At 38.2% G+C, this 26,670-nt stretch overlaps 1 long non-coding RNA gene across 1 annotated transcript in view; it reads right to left on the reverse strand.

Moving 5' to 3' along the window:
• Positions 1 to 380: 380 nt before the first annotated feature.
• The window catches only part of LOC121924096, a 56,603-nt gene continuing 30,313 nt past the window's right edge, over positions 381 to 26,670 (reverse strand). The window contains exons 2-4 of the long non-coding RNA XR_006102523.1: positions 17,345 to 17,464; positions 10,938 to 11,063; positions 381 to 492 (exon numbers count right to left, since the gene is read on the reverse strand). This is a non-coding gene — a long non-coding RNA (uncharacterized LOC121924096). The remainder of the gene's footprint in view (positions 493 to 10,937; positions 11,064 to 17,344; positions 17,465 to 26,670) is intronic.

The following is a 26,670-nucleotide window of genomic DNA, read 5'->3' on the forward strand; positions in this document are numbered from 1 at the left end:
TGATTTATGCCTTAATATTTGCAAATGGTAATTATATTTTTAACTTGTACAGGGGAGGAAACAGGAAAATAGATCTGTTCAGTATATACTGTAACTCATAATCATACAGATCTTGTAACCTTGCAAACTTTGCAAACATTGAGTAAGAAATATTTGACAAAAAAAAAAAAAAGAGCTGATACATCAGGCTTAAATATACATACAAAAATGGAGCCAAAGGGCAGTACCTACAAGACACAAATCAAATAAATCTGATTCCGTTTGTATGTTTTTCCTGACACATAAATCTAGCTGTAAGCAGAATGGCATGAATAATACAGGAACAGTGCTCCCACAGCAAATAATCATTCATTGAATCTGGACCAATAACTTACCTTAAAGAAATGGACTTAAGTACCACAATGATGTGACTCAGGAGCTTCAAACTTCAATAGAAGGAGCTGTCCAGGTATTAGCTGGGGGAGAAGTAGATAGTCACTCACTGGTTATGCTCTGAAAATGCAATAAGAATGATACCTTTATTTCAGAAACTTGAACAAACAATTACCTTGGTTAGCTAATCCTAGTTATAGATCCATTCAATCAACTAAGTTGTTGTTCTGTGCCTTCAGGCAAAACTAGCAGGGGTTTCTTGGCAGAATACAATTTGGCCTTGTATTCCACTGATGATGAGAGAATGTGAGTTTCCCAAGATCTCTCTCATTAGGATTCTGTGGCCAAAAGGGAATTCAAACCCTGATCTCCCAGTGTTGTAGCCCAACACTCAGATCACTACACCAAATTGACTCTCATTCAATCAACTGCTGAATTGTAAACCAACATTTAGGTATGTCCAATTGATCTATTGTATTCGGGTTTAGCAAATGAATTTAGTCCAGGGTTCCAAGCTTTGCCTACAATTGTAGAGCATGTTCAATGCACATCACCTATCTGATCTCTGTAATCTTTACAGCAACAGTGCAAAGTGCACTGGTATTAATATCATGATATTGGCAATTAGGATCTGAGTTTGAAGAATGTCTCTTAGTGAACATAGCAGAAACAAAATTTGAACCAAAAATGTTTTCAGTGAGTTGGGAAGTTTATACTATTACCCATTCCCCAGGTAGTGTTATCATTCATGGAACTTGTGTGACCAGGATATCTGAAATATGGCTTCCTTCCATATAAGCCTGTTAGAATTTGAGATCTTCAGCAGACATGTGTGTTGTAGATCTTTCCACCACAAAGGCTAGATAACTGAGTATATGAAAAAGGGCTTTATTTGAAGCATCACCTTGACTGGTGAACTCCCTTCCAGGAAAATTCAAGGTGCCTTCATCTGTGCTTCTGATAGAAACAAACTTTTTGTCATATTCTGGTGTTACATAAACCAAATAAATTTTGTTTCTGTTTTGTTTTTAGGTTGCGGGTTATGCACATTATTTGGAAAGATGATGATGAACAGAAAAGCAATGTATACAATGTTTCAATAAATCACATCTAATGTATCCCGTGTTACGTTTCTCTTTAGAACTTGCTCTTTCTGCATTAACCAATTAATGAGTGAAAAATGGCCAGCAGTGATTTCTTATGCCAGGTACTGAGATGGGGATACTGAAAGAGATCCATTTCAAATTATGTTCAAACTCTGGAGTAGTTCTGTTGTGGTTCTGGTTGCACTGAAAGAAGCACTTGTAGCTTATTGCCTGAACCTCTCTCCTATATTAGGACTGTGGTTTATTACTAAATGGATTTCCATCCTAGAAACTGAATCTTTTCAAATATTTAGTGATAGAGAATACACTAGGATATAAACTAATATGTTGCAAATTCATCACCTAACTTCAAGCAGAAGCTGAACCTGAGAGATGCTCACTGCAAATATCTAAACTCTGAATCACCATCAAGCTGTGGTCCAAGGAAAAAAATATATTAAAACTTTCAAACTCCACAAAGAAGATATTTTAAAATGAGTAAACAATTGCTGATCTCGTAATCCTAATAAAAGGTTACCAACACTCTCCCCACTCATCTGAGTGACACAAATTCTGTAGCTTCCCTTTCCTGTCATGGACTTCCTTTGACTTGCCACCTTCTAGCCCTATCTACAACGTGGTAACAGCTTAATCCTTAATGGCTTTTCTTAAATTGTCAAATCATTGTGGACACATTATCCAACATTTGTCAGACCTTTTCAGTTTACTTGATACCACCAGCACATGGTGTGATCAAAGGAAGAGAGTTAATACAAACAGTGTCATCACTGGGGTTGGGGTCACCCAGTGCAGTAGCTCATGGTGTCACCCTAATTGACCACCTGGGGTAGAGGTGCAAATAGGGAGGAGGGTCTCACCCAGCATCCCGCCACTACCATTCCCCAAACCAAAAGAGCAAGAACAGTTTTTAATTACAAAAGATCTCTACTGTCAAGCAAAGACAGCTAACAGCACCCCATCCCCCAGAGAATAGTGGTGGAAAGGAGTCAAATAGATTAGAAGGGGAGGGTGCAGAGTGGGGGAGCAGAAAGAAAGGTCTGCAGCTTCCATCCTATTCTCATCCTCCCCCCATTTTTTATCCAGAATAGAGACTTTGAGATGCCTTGCTGCTGCCTGGTGTCATCCACTGTCATAGTGTCATCCTGTACAGTCTGCATCCTCTGCACTCCCCACTGAGCAGAAAGGGGTTAGAACATTAGCTGATTGTTAATAAGCTAAATAAATAAATACATACATACATAAAACAACTTATCAGTTACACACTTTCCAAGATGTCCTTAGATTAAAATCTTGCAATTTTGGAATAATCTAAACTGTCATAACATTAGCTGTCTCTTTGCTGTCTCTTTCAGTTAATTTATGTCTTAGGTGGCATCCACACTGCAGAAATAATCTGATTTGACCCCACGTTAATGGCCATGGCTCCATGCTATGAACTTCTGGGAATTTAGAATGCCATAGCATGGAGTCATGGTTATTAAAGTGGGATCCGACCGGATTATTTCTGCAGTGCATATGCAACATTAGTAACTTAATCTGTGGAGTTATTCAGTGATAGAATAGACTGCCTCTGGGGTGGTGGATTTTCCTTTCTGGAAGGCTTTAAAAAGAGGTTGAATAGCTATATTTTGAATTTGGTTTGTTGTTGTGTGCATTCAAATCATTTCTGATTTATGGTGAAAACAGATTCCACCTTAAACATTAGGAAGAACCACTTTAGCATTAGAGTTGTTCAACTGTGAAACTGACTGCCTTGCAGGGTGGTGGACTCTCCTTCTTTGCAGGTCTTTAAACAGAGGTTGGGTTGGCTTCTTTTTGGAACACTTTAATTGTGTATACCTGCATGGAAAAAGCAACATGGGACATACAGTAAGTGAAATAAAAGATGTATGTGAGAGTCAGAGTGACTCAGCAGAAGCCAATAGAGAACCACACAGGTGTGAATGGTAAGACAATTAACAAGTGCTGAATGCCAAGGACAAGAATTGCAAAGTGGATAATTGAACACACCTGACAATTGTAAAGTGGTCAAGGCTGAGATGATGAAATCATTAATTGTGGGATGAACAAAGAGAACCAATGGGAATGATGTACACGCCTACTGGGTGGAAACAGACCACAGTAGGTGGTGCCATGATATGGCTATAATAAGGACTATACATCCCAATGCATTTTGTGGGTTGTAGTGGATTGTTGTGTGGGTTGGAGTAGTGGTTGTAGAGTGAGGAGTTGAGTATTGTTTGGAGCTGTATATAGTAGAATAAAAGTAGATCTTTTATATAAGACTACTGAGTTGTCTGGTGTCTTGGGTGAAGCTACAAGAACCAGCAGGACCCTGGTGAAGAAGGGTGAAGACTTCTGTGGAGGCAAGAGTGAGAAGGTTTGGAGAGTTTGTCGGGGTCTTCAGCCTGTTCTCTGCAACTCTTGCAAAGATACAACAACTGGCCAAAACTGGTCAGCGTGGTGCACAACCAGGTGGTGAGTTCCAGGCCAGGTGAAGAGCCACAACTCCCATCATCCCTGACATGGACCAGATTGCCTTTGCAATCCCTTTTTACTCTATGATTCTTATAATGAAAGTAATGCTGGAGTTGCAAAATAAATCTATTGTTATTAGTTAAAAATCAGTTTATTAATTGCACCACTTTTTTTTTTTTTAAAGAAAACGCCCATCTTAACTGGTCATGTTTTAAATGTTAACCAGTTAGTTCCCTTCTCAGAATACAATACTTATAGAAAGTCAGTAATAATTGAAGACATCCTCTGAACATGTTCCAGTTTCTCAACATCCTTTTGGGGAACCACAGTACAAAAAAGATGTTGAGAAACTAGGGTGTGTCCAGGGGAGGGTGACCAATATGGTAAAGAATATGGAAACCATGCCTAATGAGGAGAGACTTAGGGAGCGGGGTATGTTTAGCCTGAAGAAGATGGTTAACAGGTGATATGATAGCCCTGTTTACTTGAAGGGGTGTCACACTGAGGATGGAACAAGCTTGTTTTCTGCTGCTATAGAGACTATAACACAGAATAATGGATGCAAGCTACAGGAAAGAGATCTCACCTAAACATTAGGAAAGACTTTCTGACAGTAAGAGCTGTTCGACAGTGGAACACACTCCTTCAGAGTGTGGTGGAGTCTATTTGTTTGTAGGATTTTAAACAGAGGCTGGATGGCCCTCTGTTGGGGTGCTTTGATTGTGTGTTCCTGCATGACAGTGGGTTGGTCTGGATGGTCCTTGTGGTCTCTTACAACTCTATGGTTTTAAGACTATATTCATCCTGTGCAGCCACTTAGGTGGAGAAGCACACAAAAAATATTTATGCATGAGATCATTCTTATATGAAAACATGTATGGAATGATAAAAAGGAAATGAAGTGAAAAGAGAATGAGCTACATACACCAACAGTACAGGCCTGTACAGGCCTGTTGAAAGATAATTCCAACTGAGGTCAGTGTGAGTTATTGCCAGATTACAGCATTGCAATGCCAGAACTCCTATTAAATGCATGGTACTTACTTGTTTAGGGCTTTACTGTTAATATGAATCTAATAAAAGTAATTTGCTATTAATACATATTTCTTTAATATTTTGGCTCCCCCAGCTCATTGAAGTTTATTGTGCCCCATAGCAATCTGATGTTCCTTTCACTTTGCTCTTTTTAACCATGTTGAAACAGGCAGTTTCAACCAGCAGTGTCTAGAGAAATTAAATATCACTGATGGTTAATTCTATCAACTCTGTCTAGTTCACAACTGAGACCATGTTGAGCCAGAGCTTGCTGGCAGAAATGTTATCTGTCTGGCTTAGTAAACAGGAGGTGTTTTCACAGAGATTCTTTGTGCTTCCAATAAGATGCTGCAAGTGGGGAAGCCAGAACTAGGTTTGACTCTTTTGGCTAACATCTGACTGGCCCCAAAAAAGCAAAATGACCATGCAAAATATTATTAATGATCAAATCTGCTGGTATTACTATGACAGAACATAAGTCAAGTTACATCCCTAAAATCTTTCTTTAACTGATGGGGTGGTTTCTCCCACTTTAAACACAGTTTACAATTTTATCCTTAAAGTTAAGCTGGCAGCATGGGTGTTTTTGCAGTTGGTGTTGGTAAAGCATACTCAGGAGTGGTAGATTACTTTCTACCCATGGAAAAACACATTCCGCCAGCCCCACCACTGCTCTGATTCCATACACCTTTTCCAAATGGTACACTCAGTAGGAAATCCTGATGATGTTACAGCTACTTGAGCAGAAAATCTGACCACTTTAATTGGTCTTGCTTTCTTGATATATGACATATTTGGAAGTTCAGCTTTTTCAGTTTCTGTCTTTTCTGTCTCACATCTCCCAGTGAGGTCCTCCTGGTGCTGTATCAATTCCATTAAAACCTCTCTTGGAGTTTTTGAAAAATGTGCAAACAGGATGGATAATAAAAGGAAAAGTATGTGTTCCTCTAGAGTATATTAAATGGTGCATTAATGCTGAAAGACAGACCAGTGGGGCTGGGGAGGGCATTAAACTAGTTTACAGATTTGTAGAGATGAATGTGACAGTAGATTTACAGACAGTGGTGTTGAGTGGCAAAGTCACAGGAGTATCCCATGCATATTAATAAGTGCTGCTAAGTGACTGGAAACTATCATCAGTTAGTTTTACTTTTCAGGCTTTTTGCTGAAATGAGTGCCTTCCTCTTCCAGCAAACAGACCTTAGTGAGTTGTCTAGTTTCCTAAAAGAGAGGTTTGTATTATTTTAAGATGGAAGGGAAATCCAGTGGAAGTTTGTAAATATGGACTGCAACCTAAAGGGAAGGGGAAAAATATTGCTCCACTGTTTTGAAAGCATTTATCAAGATGTGTTGTGAAAAAATCCTCGCAATTCCTTAAACATTTGCATATTTGCAAGACTTATAGAGCATGTCATCTGATCTCAGAAGCTAAACAGGGTCAGCTCTGGTTATTACTTGGATGGAGGACTGCAACTGAATGCCAGGTTCAGAAGAAGGAACCGGCAAAACCACCTCTGAATATTCCTTGCCTGAAAAAAAAAACCCTATGGAATATAATGTCGACAGACCACTTGAAGGCACAAACAGAGAGAGACACAAACACATCAAGAAATAAACGAAGCACCTATTTTAAAATGTAAATGACTACAATTGTGCATAATTGGAAAAAATACACAGAAAATATAAGTTGGACAATAGCATAAATAAAGTGCAAATGACATGTCCTGATGGTGTCATATCTCAGGTTATCCTGATAGGCTTATAAGATTTACAGTATATAAAAAATCCAATAGTAGCTTTTAGGAATAGTGAAAAACAAAGTTACAATACACAAATTTGGAGATTTTAAGGTTTGAAAAAAATGCACGTACAAAGAAGTGAAACTGATAGATTGCCCCATTCCCAGTTCTTAGATTTTATTTTATGAAAATAGGGAATTTTATCCTTTTGTTTCCCATGTCTTATGCCTTAAATCTTTGGCACAGCCTTGATTGGGGCACAGCCATAGATTGTGGAGGTAATTTCTAAGCTTTTAGTAATTTTGTGAATTTGTTATGTTTTGCTTACATAAAATTTTGCCTTGAAAACACAAATAAATAATTCCAAATGAATAAATAAACATAATCAAATATGTTTAATACCCAAAGGTGAGCTACCATGAGTAAGATACAGTAGGTCTATAGGGTTGCATCTACACTGCAGAAATAATGCAGTTTGACATTGCTTTAGCTACCATGACTCAGTGCTATGGAATTCTAGAAATTGTAGATTTGTGAGATATTTAGCCTTATTATTATTATACTTTATTTATATAGTGCTGTAGATTTACACAGCGCTGATGTCAGAGAGCTCTAGTACCACAACAAACTACAAATCCTGGGATTCCACATGATGAAGCCATGGCAATTAAAACGGTGTCAAATTGTATTAATTCTGCAGTGTGGTAGCAGCCTAGGAGAACTTACAGAGTCCCTCATCTTTACCATACAAAACCACACCAGTAAATGGTCTGATCATAGCCTTGCTCATGCTTTCATGATGGGGTTATATAGAGCACATGAGCAGAAGTAGTAGGGTAGCCTTATTCCATTCTGTTGTTGCTTTCTTTATGAAATGCTTGAACCTTATAATTATATCTATCACCACATAGGCAACCCCTGACATATCAGACATTTTGATCATGTGGAGTGGCTACACTGTCATATTTGAAATCTCCATGCAAAGAGAGCAATGCTGACTTTCCAAGCAATGCAAGATTAGCATAGATCTCTTTCTTTACATGTTCAAACATTTCTTGAATGCCCAGGCCAAACTTTTCTTGAATGCCCAGGTATGAAAATTGGTTAAGAAGGAACTCCTTTCCCCAGCTCCTGATCACTATCCTTTCATTGAGTTTAGAATATCATGCCAAATGCCTGTTCCACAAAATGTATTAAAACAATCACATGCTAACAGAGCCATATGACTTGATGCTGAACAAAATAGAAACTAGGGATGAGTTAATGAAGATTGCACAGAAGTGCTTACATTCTCAGATTTAATTGTTCTGTAGAGTCTTCTGCTAAGAATGCTAAAAGATTATATGTCTTAGCACTCTTAGGAGCAATACAATCAAGCATCCAGTCAGTCCATTACCTCTGTACTTGTTACATAGTGTAACCATCTCTCTCTGAGTAATGTTCAAATTAAAATTATTAACAAACATAAATACATTTCACTATGAAGCCATCCCCATTAACTGATCTATTCTCATGCTATCACCATAGAATGCCTTGAAGAAAAAAAGGCATCTTTTAAGGGTAATTTGAAGGTTATCTCTCCCTTTTTTTTAACAAGGTAAGTTGCTATTTCTAATGAGAAGAAAATGAAATTCAGGTCATAGTTAGGGCAACTCAGAATGAAGTCATAGGTTGAATGGAGCAAAGGGTGAGTTGAAGATTAATTTGATTAGGATTACTTAAGATAATATTTGATTTTATGCAGGCTTTAAAAGCAGCTAGGTCCCTTAGTAGAATCCTGTATCAATGTTACATACACTTGATGGGTTCAGGCTATGTTGACAGTGACACTATGCTTGAAAATCACATAATACACCCAAAATGAATGCCACTTAGAATAAGAATCTGCAAAGTGTTAGCAGGTTAAGAACTAGTCAGTCTGATCCCTTACAAAACTGGAGGTAATTTGAACTTTGAGGTAACTCCTTAGTTATGATCCTCCAGTCACGTACCCCCCTAAAATGGACTTATGGAATATAACAGTTTTGTTTTCTTTGATGGAGGTTGTTTAATTTAAATCAAATAGAAATGTATAAACTGAAAAGGGTACCAATGAGTTAAATATAATGAGTTTGTAGGTAAATGAAAAGGAAGGAAGCAGAGAATAGATCATTTTCTTCAAAACTGGCATCTTGGATTAGGGCTGTATGTAAAAATTATTTGAATTTCTTTTCAGTCCTTATGAAAAAAGATGTCTTGATACTCTCATCAAGAAAATGTTCAGCTGCTGTGATATTTTGTGCATTTAGTGACTATGGGGCTGTGCAGACCGGCCATTAAGGCCAGCCTAGGGGTGCAGTTGGAGTGTGGCATCCATACGATGCATGCTCTGACTCCACCCCCATGATGGCATGACACAACATGCGGCTCCACACAGCATCATGGCGCTCCTCTGGCAATGTATTTACATGATGCAGTGCCAAAGGAGCGCCTCAAAGCTGTGGGGCTGTGGCTATCACACCTTTTCCAGGGCACAAAAAGGAGCCACTTGTGTGGCTCCTTTTTGTGCCCTGGAAAGGCAAGATCAGGGTTGCACTGTTCAGTTGCCGTGGTCCCAATCCGGCGCAGCTGGAGCTGGCTACAGGCCACCCCTCTTTGACTGCATATAAACTGCAGAAATAATGCAGTTTAGTGTTGCTTTAACTGTCATGGCTCAATGTTATGAAATTCTGGGGTGTGTCATTTGTTGTAGTGCCAGAGCACTCTGATAGAAAAGGTAAATATCTCACAAAACTACAAATCCCGTAATTCCATTGCATTGAGCCATGATAGTTGAAACAATGTCACGTTGCATTATTTCTGCAGTACAGATGAGATCACTGTTTTACACTCCCCTCCCCCCAAATATGCAAAGATGAAAAAATGTGATTTTTGTTCAAGCTTTAATTTGTACAAAACACTATATTTTACACAACAAAATGTGCTTTTAGAAGGAGGGAAAGGGTTTTGCTCAAAACAAATTTTTGTGCATTTTTTTGCACAAAACTCCTGAAGTGTGAAAAATTATGAAACAAATGTGCAAAAACTCTTGTAATTTCACTAATTGGTGAGAAAACCTATGAAATTGTAAATTCATGCCTGCATTTAGATGAAGATTTACATCGCTGTCTTGAATATCTTATGACTTGTTGATCCCAAATGAAGTGAAATAAAACTGATGCACCTGGAGACTTGGCATGAAGACACTGTATATTCTGAATGTGATGAAAGTGGTTTTGATGAATGTTCCATGTACCAAACATAAATGTCTCAAATATGTGTCAGAATGAGAAATATGTGAAAATGGCCCCTCAGTTTTGCCACAACATTCATTCCTTCCCCCTCACCAGAAGGCCCCATCAGAGAAGCACTACATTTTCCTCTACCTTCACTGATGGGAGGTAGAGGATGGAAAAGAAAAATACCGGCTGCAAGCTAAGCAGTCTAGCCAGGTGCATGGAATATGAGTTCCTGCCGATGTTATTAAACTGCAACTCTCACCAGCCCTGGCAAACATAGATAAATCTACTAAGGGAAGCTGCAGTTCAACCATAGTCAGCCCTACAATTAAAAGGCAGAGTTTGATGGCTGCCTCAGTCATAGATTTTGGACATTGTTAAAGGGCAACATATTCTTCATTAAATACTTTAAAACCAACTATAAAACATAAGAGTAAGAGGGCCTTTTGTAGCCCCAGAAGTCCACAGGTGTCTTGGGAGTCTCCTCTGGAGCAGGGCTGCTACTGGTGTTGCTCGGCGTCCTCTGCCTCTCGCTCCTCTGAGGCAGGTGTTGAAGCAAGGAAGGAACAAACACCCACAGGTCATCAAGCAGCCCAAACCCACTATTAAAATGGATTTTAAAAACTCACCTTTTCCTACCACATTCTGCTTGGCTTATCAAGGATAGGCAGTAAAACTAATTATTAGCAACCATTAAGCCAAAAGAAGGAGGGAGAAGGTGTAGATTTCTAAGAGTCTACTCAAGCTGTGCATGGCCATGGTAGCAGCCAGATCTGAGTCTGGTGGCACAGATTTGTCACAAGCCAGCTATGCAACTGTGGTTTCTCAATGGTAAGCCTCAGAAAGGAAGAGTGTGGTAAGAAAGACTGAAGGAAGGGAAGTTCATTGTGCTCCTACTGATATCTTCACAAATGCCAGATTGAGACTGGGACCAAATTAAAACAAATTACCTTAGATGTCCTGTGGAAATACTTCTGAATAATTCATTTTAATCAGGCTTGTTCTTGAAACCAGCCATCGACTAGTGGTAGATGGAGTTCACCCATCACTGTGAAGAATGGTTTTCCTTTTCCTATCTGGCAGAGCAGACCAAATGCAAAAGAAGACATCACTGAAAAACATTCATATGTTTTAAACGTACATGTTTCTGGATATCAGGCCTTGCTGAAAGGATTGAATTATTGTTCACTGGCTGGTGAAAAAGCACAGTATGCATGCAGGGAAGACTTTTCAGCTTGTGATTTATCTTATTTTAAAATGATGACAATTAGTCAACAGCTCTAATGAAAACTACATGCCACAAGAACATGAAGAAACAAAAAGATATTTCTTCCAGGCATATTTTTGGTGACACATGTGGTTTCTTAAGTCAACAAAGCTAAGCAAAGATGTTTCAGTTGGATAAACATGCAGCACACGTTTGCAGACATCCAGTAAAGGAAAAGCAGAAGGATATGGAAGATTCTAAATGGGTCTCTTGGGCGCTTCTCTTAAGGATGGACTTTGCATGCTTGAGTTCATCTCAGACTTGAGGGAATTTGGGTACTAACAACACAGAGGTTTACCCTTGACTGTACAATAAGTTGACTCTGAAATTATTCCTTGATCCCAGCCTTACAAAATGATGGGGCACTCAGTAGCTGATGTTTCATAGTTGTGGTTATAGCAGGTTCTCTGAGGGAGGCATTAGAATAATAGCCCCACATTTATCATCATAAGGTATCCCATAAGATTCCTCTGCTCATGACACCTTTAGAGCTCTAGAGTCAGCCTAGGAAAGTATGCCGTTGGTACCTTGTTGTTTCTATTTCCCATACAGAAGGTACCAACATAGCCTTTGCTAGGCTGACTCTAGAGAGCACATCAGAAGGCCTTTCCCAGCTGTGGAAACTTTCTTCAGAGGTTTAACAAAGGCAGAAAATCTTCCAGAATGAATGCAAGATTGCATTAGACACATGTGTCTGGTTACCATGAATGAGCTGGAAATATTTACAGAGGCTTCTTGTTTTTATCTTTGAAAGGGTAGTGTGTGATTTCATGTTCTACTCTGGATGCTTCAGACTGTAGGTAACAGGGGTCATAGTTTCCCTGTTAAAGAGGGGCTGCACCTGACACATCTTTCTGAGCAGAGTTCAGCAAACCTTTTTGAATCACAGCTCTCAGAATCCTCCAGCCAACATGACCAGTGATCCTGAGTTGGTGAAAGTAGTGGAATGGTTGGAAAGATGAAATGGACAGAGGTGAACGTAGAAAATATAGCTGGGCAGTGATGAGGTGTTGCAAGAAAGGAAGGGAGGAGAGAAAAATACACCCTTGCAAAATGCCACCCATTTTGCCTTTGTCTCCCTATCCATCTCCAGCAGTACCCTCCAGAGCAATGATAATTTGAGCTTCAACATAAGGAATATTCCCCTCTATGTCTTATAGATTAAAAATGAACCCTGTTCTTTTTTTTACATATGAAAGGACTTCGAATGTCTGCTAACTATTTTTTGCAAGGAGGACAGTTTGAAAACATTTTGTGATATTACATGTCAATCTCCTGCACAAAAGAGAAGAACTGAACCCTGAACATGTCTAAGACCTCTGAACTGTCATGAAATGAGTTATTGCAATCATATCCTGAATAATCATAATATTAAAAGAGGAATGTGTATATTTTTTACTTTCATTTTACCACTAACTGTGGCTAGTTGTTCTTTTATGGACGCTTACTGTGACAGTGTTTAAGAAACCATGTTCCAAAACACATTGAAAAAATAATCCAGTTTGAGACCGCTTTAACTGCCCTTGCTCATTGCTAGGGTATTCTGGGAACTGTAGTTTTGTGAGACATTAACCTTTTCTATCAGAAGGCTCTGGTGCCACAATAAACTACAGTTCCCAGAATATGCTAGCACTGAGTCAGGGCAGTTAAAGTGGTCTCAAACAGGATTATTTGTGCTGTGTGTTTTGAATGAATTCTTCAGTGTGGAGGTGCAGTGAAACTCCTTTGCTCTTTATTCCAGACTCCAAAGGAGCTATCCAAGGTGCTCATATTCTATCTTCCAAATAGGTTCTGCTCCCTGAATAGCTTTGTTAAATCTGGAATAAAGCCCAAAGTAGATTTATTGCACCACTGAAATGGCAGCCACTGGTCCATGTCTTACTTCAGCCTCTCCAAACCCAGTACCCCTCAGTTGTGTTGGCATATATTCAAAGTGCTGGTTATGATCTTTAAAGCCCTGCACAGCTCAGACCCCGGTTATGTAAAGTACCATGTTCTCACTTATGAATCAGCCTGTGGTCTGAGATCTGCAGAAGAAGCACAGTCCCACTCTGTCCCTCTTCCCTCAAAGGCCCAACTGATGGGAACATGGAAAAGGGTCATCTAAGTGGGGTTGCCCCTAGGACTCTGGACTCCCTTACCAGAGAAGTTAGATTGGCATTCGTCCCTACTTTCTTTTCTCAGTTGAGCAAAGACCTTTCTATTCCAACAGGCATTTGATGAATTATTATATAAGACCCATCTTACACAGTGTGCTGGACATTGCTAATTGTTGTGCTGGTGTTTGTGTGTTTCAATGATATGTTTTAACATGGTTTTATTTTTTTCCTGATTAATTGTGTTTTAACTTTTGTATCTGGTGAATTTTAAAAAATATATTTTTAATGGTTGTAAACTGCTTTGAATCCCAATTTAGGGAAAAGGTGAGGTGGAAATAAAAATATAATGACAACAACAACAATAATACCAATGTGAAATCAAAGGCTTTCATGGCTGGCATCCATAGTTTTTTGTGATTTTTGGTGGACTATGTGGCCATGTTCTAGAAGAGTGTGTTCCTAACATTTCACCATCATCTATAGCTGGCATCTTCAGAGAATGCTGGCATGGAAGTGAGTGCGACACACACACACACACACACACACACACACTTTGTGACTCTAGGTTGGGAGGAGTGATTTCCATGTTAATCTGTGTATTGTTATGTTGTTGGTGGCAAGGCCTCAGGGTGGGAGGATATGAAAAGAGGATTTGTGTCTGCTTAATTAGTGGTCCATTGTCTACTGGGAAAAACCCTGACTCTGGGTGGTTTTCATTTGCATTTTGCTGGGTCTTAATTTTGGTGTTTTTCAGGACTGGTAGCCAAACTTTGTTTACTTGAAGGGTTTCTTATTTCCTGTTGATGTTCCCAGGTGTTTGTGGATTTCAGTGTTTTCAAACAGCATTTTATGCCCAGGATGGTTTACAACATGTTCTGCTACTGCCAATTTTTTTGACTGACTCAGGAACTTATCACACAGGGGCTCCAGGCACGGGACGAGAACTGAACGAAAGGGGCTGGGAATGAGTGGGGAATGTGTGGAGGACGCATTTTATTGCACAAAGAAGTCCTTCACTTGTTCCATTCCCTTCCCTTCCCAATCCATCCCAGAGGATCCAATTTTTCAGAACTGCTCAGAACAGTTAAAAAAAAATTGCTTCCTCTGGGACGGATTGGGAACGGAAGGGAAGGGAATGGAACGAGTGAGGGACTTTTGTGTGCAGCAAAATGCACCCCCCACTCATTCTGTTCCCTTCCCAGCCCCTTTTGGGCCGTTCTTGTCCTTTGCCTGGAGCCTGTGCAGTAAGGTTCTCAGTCTGCAGTGTCTCTCATGTTCCTTGATTCATGTTTGGACACTGCGTTTGGTGGTCCCTATGTAGATATGTCTGCAGCTGCATGGTATGCAGTAAACTCCTGTGGCTATGTGAGAGTTTCTCTGTCCTTCGCTGAGCACAGCATTTACTGGATTCTCTTTGTTGATTTATAGATTGTCTGGAGGTTGTGTTTCCTCACCAGTTTCCCTATTCTGTCTGTAACTTCTTTGATATGTAGTAAAAATACCTTCCCTTTGGGTTGTTGTTGGTCTTTACTCCTTTGGGTTTTTCTGGGCCTGGCAGCCCTTTTGATGTCTGAGGTGGAGTAACCATTAGCCTGCAAAACCCAGTTCAGGTGCTGCAATTCATCTTCTAGGAAATGGGGTTCACAGATCCTTTTTGCCCAGTCTACCAATGTTTTTATTGTGTTTCATCATAGGCTGTGGATGATGGAGTCTGTTGTCTAACACTTCTGTCATACTGGGAAATTCTGTTTTAGTCAGTCTGTAATATTCTACTTGAGATTCAGAAATGTAACAAAGGACACGAAGAACAATTTAAAGTACTTGGGTTTTGGGGAGATATTTTTACATCTATGATGCTATGGTAGTCTTGGTCCCAATTTCACTTAGAGTTGGGAAGGATGTTCAGAAAAAACAACGAGATGAATCCAAATTAAACATGGGTGTAAGTCTGTCTAATTAATTGTACTGGCCCAAATGCCACTTTGCTCATCCTTAATTTTGTGAAAATATTTGCAATGTAATTTCTGGCCCAACCCAGAACTGCCTGTTTGTTGGAGAACCACAAAGAAGGTTTCCAGTATGTCCTGGAAGAGGCTTCCATCCTGTTTAAAGACTAGAGTTATCTTTAAAAGATGAGTTGAGACAAATAGAAAGTTTGATACATCTAATAGAAATTTAAAAGAAAAAGATTTGATCAACCTAGAGTTGACAGCATAAACTCTTGAATTCACTGAACAGTAAATATATTATTGATATATGCATGTGTGTGTGGAATACACACACACACACACACACACACACATTCTTGTTAAACTTAGTAATAATACTGTCCAACATTTTTTCTATTTGTCCTTAAAACCTACGTGAAGACAGTCTGCTTTTTCTCAGGATAGAGGCAGACCTTTTTACATTGTACCATATGTTTAGATGGTACTTGGGTCTAAGTAGCCAGGATTAAGGAGTCTGAGTTGTGGCATAATGTAGCATTGATCGAAATTTTAGATGGTGAGCTAACTACTTGCATTGTTTAATTTAAAACCCATACTCTGTGAATTTCATGGACTAATTAGTGAAGGCAGACACCACAGCCTTTGCTACAATAAAGATTTGTTTGGGAATTCTTGCATGATTTGATGTTTCCAGTTCTTTTATGAACTGAGCTGGTCTGATGATCAGATTGGACTGTAGTTCATTATCAGATTTTTCACTTCTTCAAATGTTTCAAATCAATTATCACTCAATCAAAATACATATATCAAAATGTTTTCTAAAACATTATATTTTAAGACTTATTTTATCTCAAAATAAGCATATCAATCTTTGTGTGTGTAAAATTTAAATGGAAATGAGAGATTTTCAAGATTTTCAAAGCATTGGTCATACTCATGGGGGATTCTAACATCAGTGGTCAAAAAAGTAATTTTTCCGGGCTTTGCTTATTTATAATATTTATTGCAGGTGTGTATCTTGTGGGCCTGTAGAAAAATCTTTAATACCGCTAAACTTCTAAGCAAGGATATATTTCTTTTTGTGTTGGAATATACTTGTCACCAAATGCTTCATTTCTACATGCACAAACACACACATATAGTTCTAAGTATTAAACTGCCTTTTGCTTTTCATGTGTTTTCAATATCTTCACATGGGTGCCAGATCCAGGTAAAATGTTTGGGGGAAAATCTTATTGCTTGAGGGAGATCAAAGATGTAATGCAGGTTTTTATGGTCTGTAACAGTTTTCTGGAATGAAATGCCTGCTGTACCACAAATATTTGGCTGTAGTGATTTCCATGAGTCCATCCAACATGCTTCTAGCCACAGGACTCACCGACCTCATTTAGTTAGTACTCATACAATTCATTATGTGGCTGGCAACACCTATTTGGAGATCTAACATCAAGGGACCACCTATTTCCAACAACCTAGAACTCCATTTTTGGATTATTGAGATTATTATTGATTTTCTTATACATTTCATATTTAAATTATCTTCATTAAAATAATTTCTGACAGCACCTTTTGTACATAATAAAGGAGTGAAAAAATTAGGCACAAGATTAGAATAATAGAAATGTCATAAAACAATTAAATGCCAAACAGAGCAATTTAGTTCTAATGCGTAGCATACTAATTCTATTATTTCTAAAACAGGATGCTGTAAAATCATCTTTTATTAATTAGGCAGACAGCAAAAAGAAAATGATAAAATTTTAAGGTATGATCAATTTTCTTACTTACTTCCTATTGCTAGAAAAATCAAAAGTAAAGACTGGTTGAGTTTTATTTCCTCTGTTTTCACATTACTTTATTGTGGAATTTTTCATCAAGTTGACAACATGAAGAAATCGATACTGAATATATATTTTTTCCGTTCTGAGAAAGTTGTCTTCTCTTGCAAAAGAGTGACCAGAGGTTCTTGTTTTCTGCACCATACTCATACTACTTCAGAATTTCCTTTACATTGATATTGTTTTCCTTTAAGCTTTTCTTACCATGAATCTGTACTGTTCCATACCACAGATCACAGGCTGATGGTCATTTTCTCTCTGTTATACATCTCTTCACCACAGTCTCCTCAGTCTTCTCTGGGATTTAGCTGAGTCATAAGAAGCCTGGGAGATTACAGAGAATGCATAATGAAAGACCGAACACTCACATGCGTGCCTGGTCCATCTCATAACTAAGGCAAGCAGAGGAACCTCATACCTATGCATGAAAATTTCACCAACATTTGATTTTCATTTGATCTCCTCCTCCCAGTCCACCCACCCCACAATCAATTTTGCTTTCTCTCACATTCAGTTAGAATAGTCAGGAAAAATGTAGAGTGGTACAGCACTAATTCTTTACGTATTTTTTATTTCTATCATTTTTTATTTCTAACATTTTACTTCTATCCTGCCTTTCTCCCAAAAGGAGACCCAAGGTGGCTCACAATATACAACACATTAAAACAACATGTTTAAAAACAATTAAAATAACCTAATTAAACGCTAGAAGGTTAAAATTTAAAGCATAGACAAGTTAAAAACATAATCTAAACCAACCAACATCCCCTCCCACCCCACAAATAAAACCAAGCTTGCATGATTTTAAAAAGCTTGCTTCAATAAAAATGTTTTTGCTTGCCAGTGAAAGGCCAGCAGGGAGGGGGCCAGCCTAGCCTCCCAAGGAAGGGAGTTTCACAGGGTAGAGCAGCCACCAGGAAGGCTCTCTCTGGTGTTCTTAGCAAGCGAGTCTGGGATGATGGCAGGGCCGAGAGAAAGCCTTCTTCTGAGGATCTTAGGGTTCTAGCTGATTCATATGGGGAGAATAGCCTGGACCTTAGTCTTCTGTCTTTATAAACCCAAACTGTAATGTTGATTTCTTCAGTTCTGCCATTGCCAACCAGTCAGAAATCTTGAGATCACTTAAATGCCTCCTCTCTTTCTATCAATTGTATCTTGCCCTTCCTAAATTACCAACATAGTGTAAAACCTCTCTTACTTCCAGCCCTTCCTCGAAGACATTTTAGGCATGGAACCTTTGTTTTAACCGTTTAATTCTTATTCCCAAATGTATATGTAGCTACATTTGCTCATCGTTCACCAGCTTACTTACTGTTTCTCTTACGGGTGACAAAAGTTTATCATTATATCATTGTTCATATTTTACAGAGAGAAAACCCCCCAAAACTATTCCTTTCTAGCTATTTTAAGCAGCACGTGTTGTCCTGCCATAATGCAGAACTTTGCTCATTAGTTATACATCAGTCACACATTCCTCTTCTTCTTCTAATAAACACCTTTCAGTATCATGCAAATAAACCTTTGCTCATGTAATAGGGCTTTTCTCCCCCTCCCCCCGTTTCTCCTCACAGCCTGCCTACATTAGCTCTGAAGGGTCCTCCAAAACCTCTGCAGAGGACAGCAGGGCAGGGCAGAAAATCTATTTCACTGGCAGTGTTCATTCCAGTAGACTCATCCAAATAATGGAATAGAATGTCATTTTAAAAAGTGTTAACTTACTATTTGTTCAATTTGTCTACTACAGAACTAACAGCTGGATTTAAGGCAGACAATTGGATAAAACCTAATAACAGTCATTTGTAATGACAGTAGTTCTATAGCTGCCTTGTATATTACTGAGTCAGACCACTGGTACATCCAAACCTGCATTTCTCCAGAGCTTCAGACAGGTGTTCTTCCCATCATGGGACTTTATCACATGAAGCTGCCAAAGCAGAATTATAGTGTCTGTAGCCATATCTTATAACATGACCCTATGTATATCCTGTAGCTGCTTCATCTGCCATCTGTTCCTGAAGCACTCCTTTTCATTGATGGGCAAACCTCATCAATGCCTCTCAATTGTGCTACATTTCCACTATTGATTCACATATGATAATTTCTTCCTGCTGCAGTATGCAGACAGTCCCATGGTGTGAGCAGGCATGCCTCTGCTTCTTTCCCCCTCTTCTCCCTTCCCCTTATAAGCTCTTTTCTTTTCTTTTCTTTTTCTTTTTCTTTTTCATTTTTTTTTCATTTCATTTTATTTTTTACTAGCTGTACCCAGCCATGCATTGTTGTGGCTCAATCTGGTTAAGTAGAAAAGAAAGAAAAGAGAAAGTGCATGTTTCTAAAATATTTAATTTCACAGTGCTTGTGAGTATATAATATTTTTTTGTTTTTCCATTGTCTGTTTAGATATAGAGATTGTCTGGCTTGCCAACTCTACAACACGCAACATATATCTACACAGACAATGGAAAAACAAAAAAATATTGTATACTCACAAGCACTGTAGATCTAAACTGCACAATTCTAAAGATTGGTCCTAAGATTTGTTGATGGTGATTGCAAACGCCAATCGAATTGGGAATTGCAATCTCTTAAATTGAAATGGCATATCTGTTTGGGTGTGTTGTTGTTACATTGAGCAGATGGCAAAGTTTTTTTTAAAAAAATATATTTTACCTGTTACAGCTGTGACATCTCTATATAAAAACATATTACCTATATAAAAACATGTGTGTATTCGAATGGAACGTTGTGTCAAAATTTTGAAGCAATTGGTGAAGAACTTTCAGATACTTAAGATTTTGAACAAACAAATATTTACATTTATATTTATATAGATTTAATCAGTTCCTGTGACTGATTGTATGGTACTGTATTGTATTGTATTGCACTACTTTCATTCTTTTGTTGCCTTTCTTGAGCCATCTTTATCCACAGGATCTTCTCCCCACTCTTCCTAATTCATCAAGGCTCACGTTGTGAGTGGGATGGTTTCATATTTGCAAACAGCACTGAAATTTGGCATCCTACATGGAAATAAAGCCAGACTGAAGGCTGCACTTAAATCAATGGTTCACTAGGTGGAATGCCATCTTGAGATGGTAAATTTAATTCATAGGATCATACTAACCATGAAGACAAGAATTTTTCCATTTTCCATTTCCTTGTAAATGGTTATAAGGAAGCTGAAAATTGTTGCTTATTGCTTAGTGGTTCTCTCTCTCTCTCTCTCTCTCTGGGGGGGGGGAATGTTGGATACCAAATCTGATCAAAGTCAGGCAAATTAGTTTTTAAAAAAACACTTTGATCTGGTCCTACTGTTATTCAGCGATACAGAGAAAATTCAATGAAAATATATCTGCCATCTAAAACACTTTTAACAATAAAAATGAGGTGCAATAAAGTAATGCCAAATATATACCAATTATGTTTTGTGGAAATGTGCATTTGTGTATTAATATACTGCTTTATTTTAATTTTTTAATGAATTTGCATAAGTAATAAAATGGAGCAAATGAATCATAGAGCAATACAGAATTCATGTGACATTCATGGTAAAAATCAAGAAGTGAGATGTCATAAGTTCCAGGAACAGTCTTTGGGGAAAAAAGAAAAGAAATGAAGACCTCTCCAAGCAGCTGATGGATTTATTGCTTGCTAAGTCTTGTTCGCATTTTAATTTTGAAAAAGAAAGTGATAATATAACAAGAGAAAGGAAGTGGGGAATCAAACTCCATGGGCATGCCCAGTGTTTGCATGGCCATTGCAAAGAAAAAAATAAACAGCACCCAACCCAGATGTCAATTAGTATTCAATGGGCATCGGAGACCTGATGCTGGCTTCTACAGAGCGAGAATTTTATGCTGCTGGAGCCAACTGCTTGATGATCAACAGCTGAATTGCCCAGCAGTCAGGTAGCTGGCTTGATCAAGCTGCAGGCCCATTCACTGAAAGCTCATTTGCTCCTGAGCAAGACAGGTTGATTATGGAGGGGAAAGAAACTGAATGTTTTGTTTTCCTGAAAAAAGGAGCTACTGAAAACACTTTCAGCAATTGGGGAGTGATAAGCTGAAGCACGCAGCAACTTTCTTAGTGGTATTTAATTCTGCAATAAGACCTCTCTTTCTTTCCAACAGGTTTACTACTGCTGCCTTATGTCAGGACATGATTTAAATGCAATAACAATTGTTTGGCTTGCAATCTAAAAGAAACATGTGGTACCTTAGAGAAAAAAAAACCTCCTATTTTTATAAGCTAGCTTACATTGAGGTTCTTTTTTGTGTGTAGGAGAAGGGAAATGGTTAGCTTAGACTATCTGTGATTTCCAGGGAGAAGATGGAACTGAGATTTTGCCTGATACATTGTATGTATGTGTATATGTGTGTGTGTGTGTGTGTGTGTATATGTGTGTGTGTATATATATATGGTGATATGGTGGATTTTCTCCTTTGAGTTGTTTTTAATGGTTTGCCTTTTAACATAAGTCCAAACAAAACCATCTTGATTTTGTCACCAACACTCATAGTAACTCAAAATGGTATTAAATTACCAGTATCTTTCTGGTTACCTGCCATTAACTCTACAAGATCATGTTTATGAAGGGGTAGAACATAGAAAAGGTGGAAAAAAATCAATTGTGCATTCATGCATGTATGTACCTTCAAGTTGCCCATTGACCTATGGTGACTCCATGAATTTCATGGGGTTTTCTTAGAAAGAGGTGGTTTTGCCAGTTCCTTCCTCTCAAATGTAGCCTACAGCACCTAATACATTTTACTAATGTAGCCTATGAAAGCAACAGGCAAACTATTTCCAAATTATGAACACCTCAAGAATAAAGACAGCCAAGGTAGTGTAGGGGCCAGCATGGTGTAGTGATTTAAGTGTTGGATTGTGACTCTGGAGATAAGAGTATGATTGCCTGCTTGGCCATGGAAACCCATCCAGTGACCTTAGGTGAGTGACATACTCTCAGCTCCAGAAAACACAGTTTTTAAGTAATTAGTTACAGCTACAGTTCCAATGTCTGTGAAGTAGTTTTTTCTTATCAACATTTTTTTAAAAATAACTCTTTCATTTCCTATTCATTACAAGTACTGTAATTAAAACAGTAATTTTAAGTTATTTTTTTTATGTCCTGATTTTTCAAGTTGCAAGACAGTAGTACAAAACATTCTCCTCCTGACCACCTTGTCATCACCACAACACAGCACAAGTCAGCATTTGATCCATGTGATATTCCTCCTCCACCATTTAGTCAGGTTACATTGCACAACCATAATAACTAAGCAAATTATAGTTCTATCATGAAAAGACTGGAATTATCCCATGTAAAGAAGCTGCAGTTGTAATGTGATTTGGTTGTCACATTACTATTAAAGGTAGCAATTAACTACATGTAACTGTTTATTTGTAGCTAGCTAATTTCACACTCTGATACCATATCTGTTTTGTCAGCTGGAGACTGACAGTCAAAGATACCAGCTTGTCAGTGGCTGAACAGGGATTTGAAACCAGGTTTCCTTGAACTTAACAATTAAAATATTATACAGACCCAAATCACAGTGATTCTCAAATGGACTTTTCATTTCCTATGACCCTGCCTGTCTATGTTTTCAAACTGTGTGTGTGTGTGTGTTAGTATGTAAGTAGATGGAAATAGCTACTGCAAGTGTATTTCATGTGACTGAGACATTTTAAGGAATAGAAGAATTAAACCCCAAATCATAACATAAATTAGCTCACCCTGTTATTAGTGGTTAGAAAAGGAGAAGTCGTATAACATTTTGATCTGATGTGGTCCCACTTTCTTATTTCTAAGGATTAAAGGGTATTTTTGTAAGCACAAGAAGAAGCTTGCTACTTCCTCTTCAGGCTGATGGATCCTAAAGATCTTTAGTGCCCTCTGCAGCCACATAGCCACCATGTTTGAAAACAGTGGATTATCGTACTTTCTCATATTCCCATTCTCTGGTTCCTAATGCACAATCCTTTAAATGGGCTTTCAACAGAGCATTAATCACTTGCTTTAATGGGCAGATCCTGCTATTTTTCCTAGGAATATATTTGTGTTTTCTTTATATAACCGAATTCAAAGTGCAGTCTGTGAAGCAGGATAAATCAGTATTATTTCACTTCCAAGCTATCCACACAACATGTGGTTTATCCTCCAGAGGCATATATAGAGAGTACAATTTTCTATTTCTATGAGCACTGAGACCACATCATCTTGGCACATAACCAGCTCCAACTAGCTGTGAATAAGGGCTAGAAAGAACAGAATTAATCTGTAATCTGTCAAATTATTAAAAGAATATTTTGCATTGACTAAGTGAAGCAAAGGTATTTTTGCCAATAGAATAAGAAGCAGACAGGGAGAAATGCTTGAGTCACATAATCATGTTCACCCAGTAAAGATCTTTATTACAAACTACATCAGCTCTCATATTCATGGAAAATGCAACAGCAAAGTTACTGGGGGGGGGACCTGTTGCTACTGGCTGTGGGATTATGAGATCACCTTTCTGTTCCTCCAACTGCTAATCAGTTTGCAGAACCTTCCCTCTATTCTATATCTTCTAATAGTTCCACAGTCCCCTATCAGGTCACCAAATGCTCCCAGATCATTAAAATGTGCAAAGTTGTTTTGTTTTCTTTTGTTTTTCAGATGGGCACAAGAGATGGACTCAGCTTCTCCAGTTACTGTTACTGCTAGCTTGTCGCTATGTGTAAATCCCATGTCTCCTGGTCAACCTAAAGTTCATTCCTGCAGTGCTCAAAAATTCTGCCTTTGAGCACAGTCATTCCTCTGGGTACAACAAGGTTTCAGCTGTCATTTTGCCCAGGGGCTGAAGAAAAAGGAACTTTCTGTTTCCTCATTCCCAATTCCAGATACTCTAGAATGGAATGAAAGTGCCTGTGGATGAATATAGTATGATGTCTTTCATCCATGTTTCAGGGGAAAGAAGATGAGTATAAAGCATGAAGATAATCTGTAAATTTTGCAGAAAGCGAGTTGAAGAGTGCATTGAAGGTCTAATTTTTACTCCATCATTGAACCTTAATGGAGAGAGTACATGCACCCCTGGTATGAATGTGTAAGCATACATGTAGGGCCCCTCATACAAGTGAACCAACAAAAGCAGAGGCAGATAAAAATCCACATGATGTGTGCTCCCTTATTCTATTTTTTACTATTTACTTTTCACATATACATCCTTACACACTGGTTCCTTTTGATTCTATCCCCTTTTTCCTTTTAACTGTGTTAGAAAAAGTAGCTTGATTTGGGGTGAAAATGCAGGTTCAACCAGGATCTTTTTTTTTGTTGTTGTTGTTCTAAGAGTGTCAATACCAAATGGGTAAAGAAAGAAGCAGTGTGTGGATGTAGTTTCCCTTGTAGGTGCTCACCTTTTTCAAATGTATGAGAAGATTATCACATGAGGGCTATTTATAGTTTAATAACACTATTCTAACATTATTAAGCAAGAACGATACAATGGTGATATTAAAAAGCTTACTCTCACACTGGTCGCAATAACGGGGCATTAGCGATTCACAAGCAGTAAAAAGCACTTTTACATTTCACACATCAGCAGAAGGGGCTGTGTTAGCAGAGAGAAAAATGGATCTTCTCTTGTCCTCAGAAGTGCGACATAGGAACAGGCACACAGGGAGACTGGGTGATTCAGTTTAGGAGATTATCTTCCTGTTGCATTCAGGAACTTGTAGTTTAGGAATGGGCATTTAGAATATTCAACCAGACAGCTCTTAGGCCTCACTGAACTACAAAGCCCAAAATGCAACCAGAGGCAGTCAGAGTAGTTAAAGCGGAGTAGCCCCATTTTAATGATTGTAGTGCAATAATAATAATAATAATAATAATAATAATAATAGGATGTATTTATATGCCACCCAATCACTGGGAATCCGATCGGTTTACAACAGAGGGGATAATAGACGGTTCCCTGTCCTTAGGCTTACAATCTAAAAGACATGACACAAAAGGAGAAGGGAATGGAGAGGGTGGGAGGGGATCAGGTCCCAATCAAACCTTGATCTACTCTCCGGAAGGTTTAATGATGAATTCTCAATAGCACTATTGAAACGTGATTGCCTTTCACACTTTTGCAAAAGCGCTAATGAATCGCTATCAGCAAGCCACTGACTTTTTTTTTAATTGTCAATCAGATATTCCACTAGCATGATTCCATGATGTTAAATGTATGGTAGGTGGATGACATCATGTGAAAATCTTTCCCTGATCACCCAATAATGACAATAGCAATGAGCTTCTTTAGTGTTTCTTATCTTAGTGTTTCTTATCCATTTCAAGAGGGGAGAGAAAAGGTGGAATCGAGAAAAAGTGAGAAAAGTGATACAAAGAGGGTGGAGAATAGAGAGGAAAGAGGTGGGGGGGGTGATAATATGGGGAGAAGAGAGAGATGGAAGAGGAGAGTTTATTTATTTATACCAATACAATCTCCTCCACCTTGTGAACCCTGATCACCCTTGCCTCTGGTCAGATGAGCTTGTGAAGAACAGATATGGAAGACCCCAAACTCATACAGAAATGAACTCAATGAGCTTGATGTTTGGGTGCATCAATTCATTTGTAAAGACAACCCAATTCAGTCATAGACAGGAAGTAAAAAAAATGTTTTAGCTGTCACTGGCCTTTTCTTATAAATTAAAATTTAACTTCAAAAACTGGTAACCAACAAGCATTTGTGGTTTTTCTACCCATATAAAAACAGAGTTTGGAAAAGTTACATTTTTAGACTGCCCCATACCCTAGGATGGATTTCTGGGAGTTTTAATTGAAACAGGCAATATTCACATTTTGAACGCTATCTCAGAAGTAGGGGTGTAATTCTTCACAATTTTTTTCTTGATGGAAGCAGCAAATAATTTTAACAATTTTCTCCCTGCTGCAAGAAAGTCTTTGAAAGCCATATCATGTTTTAAGCCTATTTGCAATGTATGACATATGCACAAAATTCACATGTAGCTGTTTAACACAGAAGAGCAATATATATTTTTTCCCATATGGAAGAAACTGTTGGCTACATACAAAAAACAAAACAAAACAAAAAAAAATCATTTGTCTTTGTAAAGCAACCATGGGCACATTTTGCACAGAAACTGTCCCCAATTACACCATTTTTTGTGCAGAAAATAATGTTTCTGCAGAGAAATTGATGTTTCCTGTGCAAAATAAATAAATAAATTGTTCTCTATGGAAGAAACATGCAATTTTTGTGCAGAATAAGTTCCAAACTGCAAAGAATTTCATTGGTCCAGGTTTCTTCTCATAAGTTTCTCAGCCCTTGAAAAATGTGCTTTTCAGCTTTTTAAAAAATATATCCTTTCCATCCCTACTCAGAAGTCAAACACATTGCTACAGCCTTCTGTTGACAGGTCTACAGGCAACAGTTCCCCAATATATTTTATTAATAAAGTACTAAAAATCCTCTTCTCATACTACAGTGCGTGAGTCTTACCTTCAAATATTGTGCGAGCAAATTCAAATAGTTGAA

Source organism: Sceloporus undulatus, chromosome 2, assembly GCF_019175285.1.
Source record: "Sceloporus undulatus isolate JIND9_A2432 ecotype Alabama chromosome 2, SceUnd_v1.1, whole genome shotgun sequence".
NCBI lineage: Eukaryota > Metazoa > Chordata > Lepidosauria > Squamata > Phrynosomatidae > Sceloporus > Sceloporus undulatus.